This window comes from Mus caroli, chromosome 15 (assembly GCF_900094665.2).
Source record: "Mus caroli chromosome 15, CAROLI_EIJ_v1.1, whole genome shotgun sequence".
NCBI lineage: Eukaryota > Metazoa > Chordata > Mammalia > Rodentia > Muridae > Mus > Mus caroli.
The window spans coordinates 38,005,279-38,010,581 of record NC_034584.1 but is presented as its reverse complement, the minus strand read 5'-3'; the positions used below and the strand labels follow the sequence as shown (position 1 = coordinate 38,010,581).

The 5,303-nt window shown below is 39.7% G+C and overlaps 1 long non-coding RNA gene across 1 annotated transcript in view; it reads left to right on the top strand.

The window, feature by feature from the left end:
* Positions 1–5,303, top strand: part of LOC110310150 — a 39,982-nt gene that overhangs the window by 30,214 nt on the left and 4,465 nt on the right. Inside the window, exon 2 of the long non-coding RNA XR_002379813.1 lies at positions 2,046–2,225. This is a non-coding gene — a long non-coding RNA (uncharacterized LOC110310150). The remainder of the gene's footprint in view (positions 1–2,045; positions 2,226–5,303) is intronic.

Below are 5,303 nucleotides of genomic sequence, written 5' to 3'. Positions count from 1 at the left end.
TGCTCCACTATGTTCATAGCAGCCTTATTTATAATAGCCAGAAGCTGGAAAGAACCCAGATGCCCCTCAACAGAGGAATGGATACAAAAAAATGTGGTACATTTACACAATGGAGTACTACTCAGCTATTAAAAAGAATGAATTTATGAAATTCCTAGGCAACTACATATGTATCTTAACTGCAGTTTCTCCTTCCTCCTCTCGTCCTAGTCTCTCCCCACCCCAAGTCCCCTCTATTCCCAATTCACTCCTCCTCTATTTCCATTCAGAAAAAGGCCGGGCTCTCAGGGATATCAACCAGCCATGGCTTATCAAGTTGCAATGAAACTAGGCACCTCCCTTCATATTAATATTAAAGAGGCAACCTAATATGAGGAAATTGGTCTCCAAAACAGGTAAAAGCATCAGAGATAACACTCCCTGCACACACTGTCAGAAGACTCACAAGAAAACCAAGCTATACAACTGTAACATGTATACATGTAACATGAAAAGTGTCTAAGTCTGTCCCATGTAAGCTTCCTGGTTGTCAGTTCAGTCTCTGTGAATCCCCAGGAGCCCAAGTTAGTTAATTGTGCAACTAGTCTTTCATAAATGACATGAATACTTGTTTTAAAATTCACTTAGAGCTAGGTTTGTTGTAGCAGGCCTGTAAGCTCAGCTATTAAAAGTGCTACGAAAGTAATCTCATGACTTTGAGAACTGCCTGAGTGACAGAGCTCAAAGCCAGACTGTGCAACTTAGGGAGACTTGATATCAGTATAAGACTGGAGAGATAGCTCAGTCCTGGAGTACTTGCCTAGCATATGTAAGGCACATGGTGTAATCCCAAGTACTTCCCCCCAAATCCAGTGTTTGTTGTATGAAATCTCTGAGAAGAAGATTTTGACCATTTTCTAATACATAAAAGTACAAATCATCACATCGTCATGAGAATGAATATAAATCTGCAACTGACGGGGTGGGGAGGCAGGAAGCTTCTTCAGGAAGAGACAGAGACCTGGGCTAATGGAGGTGCCCAAGAATCAGTCGGGTGTTCTTAGCTGTTGTTCACAGCATTGGGAATATGGAACCTGAAATAGCCCCCTTCTATAGCCAGGCAGAAACCCCAATAGAGTGATTAGGACACCAACTCACCAACAAAACTTTCAACCCAAAATTTATCCTGTCTACAAGAAATTCAGGCACGGAGGATGGAGCAGAGGCTGAGGGAATGACCAACCAATAACTAGCCCTAGTTGAGACCCATCCCATGGACAAGCACCAGTCCCTAACACTATTAATGATATTCTGTTATGTTTTCAGACAGGAGCAAGTTGCCCTCTGAGAGAATCCACCCAGCAGCTGACTCAGACAGATACTGACACTGACAGCCTAACAGTTAATGCAGCTTGGGGAATCCTTTGGAAGAATAAGAGGAAGAATTGCAGGCCCCAAAGGGGATAGGAACTCCAGAGAAAGATCAACAGAGTCAACTTGCCTGGACCCTTGTGGCTCTCAGAGACTGAACCGCCAACCTAAGAACATGCATGGCCTGGACCTAGGCCTCCCCGCATATATATAGCAGAAGTGTAGCTTGGTCTTCATGTGCATCCCAAACAACTAGAGTTGGAAGAGGAGCTATCCTAAATGCTGTTACCTGTAAGCAGAGTGTGTTCTAACTGGGCTGCCCTGTATGGCCTCTGTCAAAGAGGATGCGTCTAGCCTCACAGATATTTGATGTGCTAGGGTGGGAGTATACCAAGGGAGGGGAGGTTCCTACCTGCTCAGAGGAGAAGGAGAGGGGTATAAGGGAAAGAACTATGGAACAGGGCAGTGAAGCAAGATGTAAAGTGAATAAGTAAAATAATAATAATAATAATAATTAATTTAAATAAAAAATATACAAATCAGTATGCATATATAGCCCTTGACAGAAAATATAAGGATTTTCTAAAACAACACATACTTTACTTTAAACATTACTGTTTGAATGTAATAGATGGATCTTGTATTACATTTCCTAAAAAAACAATGTCAGCTTTTCCATCATTATGACTTTTCAGGTGAAGGAGGATCTATAATGAAGCCAATGTGAAAGTTGAGTTCACCAGGTCTTTGCTTAATCACCAGTTCCTGATGACTCATTGAAGACCCATGGCTTTTCATTTGTTGCTCAAGAGAGTCACACCTGCATTCTTTATGTGCAGAACCAGAGCATAGTTCATCTCTTTTCATAACTTCAGGTTTGTCACCTCAAATGTTGACCACTGCCCGACCTAAAAGAAGTTTCCATATTAATCTATCCTGATCATCTGAATGCTTCCTTTACTAATATTTCATAGCCTTTAATGATTCTATCTATGTGTTCATTGCTTTACTTTTTACACTCCATTCCTATTGGATGGAATGGATCTTAAAGACAAGTGGTAGTGTTTTGTTAACTATAGATATGCATTGGCTGCTACAGTGGCTGGTACATAGATGATAATTAATAACTCTTAGTTAAATAAATATCTTGTATTTCTTCAGTAATAGTTCTATTTATGAATGTATATCATGATTTCTTACTTTTGCTATTCTGTCTTTAAACATACTCACACATATATTTAATTTTTTGAGAATTTTCTTGGAACAATGTTATAAAAGAAAAAAAATGAATAAAAATTAGGTACAGTTCCTTTGAAAGAACCTGTATAGATGAAAGGAACCTAAAATGTAATGTGCATAGATCTCTCCATTAAGTTCTCCATTAACTACACCTAAATCTTGATTGAATGGGTTTCTTCTTGCCTCATGCCCAACAATTGCAAGATGTTACATCAGGGTACTGTTCATCTCACAGTTTATACGGTGTGACCTTTGATGTAACCTCACTCTTTCTCCATCCTCCCATAATTGCTGTTGATTTCATGCAACAAAATGCCAACTGGGCATCACTATGATAATCCAGTATCATCAAAACAGCTGTAATTAAGAAAAAAAAAACAGCTGTGACTATGCTAAACTGACCCAGTGATGACAGTCACTACATGGGTATGGCTCTAAGTCTGAACTGCTCTGAAAATATTTTACTCATGACCCCATATTTTCTTTTTTTTTCCTTTCACTGTCATTTTACATTAGGAGCCATCATCTATTTTTATTAACAATTAGTTTTCTTTATTTTTACTTAATGAGATTTAAAACAACATGGGATAAACAAGTGCATAGCAGCCCCTTCAGTAAGTACCTCCTGAACTCTTAGCTCCCAGCTACTCCATTTCAATACTTGGAGGTAGTTTCAGCTTTACTGATGAGGCAATAAAGTTAAGAGAAAAAAATGGAAATGTACTAAATGTGTCAGTAAGAATTAGAGTTTCTCAAATATGGTTTCCTCTCAACAGCAGCAGTTGAGCCCTCTGCCCTGCTGCCCATATTTTAGGCCAGTGACTTATGGGTTCTCACAGTGAGAAGTTCAGTGTGTCTGGAGAGGATCTGCCATCTGTGAAGAAATGTTTAGGTTAAAAGATCTGCATCAGAGATTGGGAATGTTGAAACACAGGCAAAGAAAATAAATGTCCTGAGGGACTTTAACTTACAGAGAGCATAGCTACCTCATGAATATATTGTGTGGTTGGGGAAACCCAGATATTTCAACTCTGAGGCAATAGTTGAAGCAGAGAGTAATGGATGTGATGACAGTCAAGGAGATGACTTGGATACTCCAAGAATTATGCTTTCTTTTCAATATTTTTTTTAGCTGAGTCTTTAGGTAAGAAACTCATACTGGGCTTTGTAGGCTCTGCTTATGTGTGAAACACTTGATTAATACCTACTATATACCTGATGCTGTAACAAAAGTTTTCTGACTTTAAAAAATGCACAATGTGATAAGCAAGGAATATACTCCACATATGGTCTTTGGTGCTGAATATCTGTAAGAGTCACACAAAGGAAGAAGTAACTCTTGATTGGATGTGAAGGAAGACATCAGAGAAGATATGGACCCAAGTTTAAGGGGCAGCCTCTAGTAACTGCTGACTTTAGTTTTTCTGAAAGCCATATTTAAGTAAAAAAAATTTGGTGTAATCTCAGGATATAGAGGAATGGAGGTCATGAGAAATGCAGAAGTATCACTAGATAACTGGCTGTAGTGACCTTAATTTGTAGTGACATTTGGACTGGGTCTTTCAGACATAGCTGTTGAATCACTTTTTATTTCAGTCCTCATCCGAGTCCCCATTCAGTCTTCCCATCCATGCTAGCTATCATCACCATCATCCTAGAGGCCTCAGGTCAACTTGCACTACAAGGACTGGTGCATTCTCCATAGAATCTGGAAGACACCAGAGAATGAATGACACCATGTTTTTAAGGGTGTTTTTAAGGATTAATAATGAGGGAGGAGAAAGAAGGGAAACCTCATGTTTAGAAACATTTTTGAGCTGCTGAATTTGTAACCTTGTAAATATCTTTCCCTGGACTTCTTGAATATAGGAAAGAAGTTCAATCCACTGGCTGTTTTAAAGGCATGCATCAGAGGAATCAATCAAGGCTGACATGATATGGAATGGTATGGAATCTGAAGATAGGGTATGCAAGTGTTACAGTGCAAGGGTCAAGATAGCAAACCTATAACTTTCAAGACACAATATAATATAGAAAGGAACTAAATTTGAATAATTGTGGGAGAAGAGATTGTATGGATTGTAGGAGATTCTTGGGTGGGGGCACTGGGAAGGAAGAGGGTAAAAACATGGCCTGAAGAGTCTAAGAATCAGGAATCAATGGCAGAAAAGGAGGCAGGAAGAAAAGTAATGAAAGGGGCCACTGGCAGTCAACTGCTTCCCAGGCATCATGTAGGATATATTAGTGCATCAGCTTCCTCTGGTACAAATGGCATGCTCCATTCTGAGGAACATCTTTCCTCCCATGTTGGAGAGGCCTCTTTGAGACATAGGACTACAAACATTAACAATCTTTGGTACAAATAACATGGTTGATGATGAATTGCTCCCATGCTCTCATACAAACTGTTTGGTCACTGAACCTTGTGGTGTAAATGACAGCCGCTTTCCTTAGCAAAGAAGAACAAGAAATTTGCAATATGAGGAAAACCCTGTTTTTTAACTAGAAGAAGACCAGAACAAAGCCAACAGGCAAAAAGTGTATATGTTCTACCTAAAGATATGTTAAGGAAATGGGAGCAATAACTACTTCTTAAAAGAGATAGGAGCCGGGCGTGGTGGAGCACGCCTTTAATCCCAGCACTTGGGAGGCAGAGGCAGGCGGATTTCTGAGTTCGAGGCCAGCCTGGTCTACAGAGTGAGTTCCAGGACAGC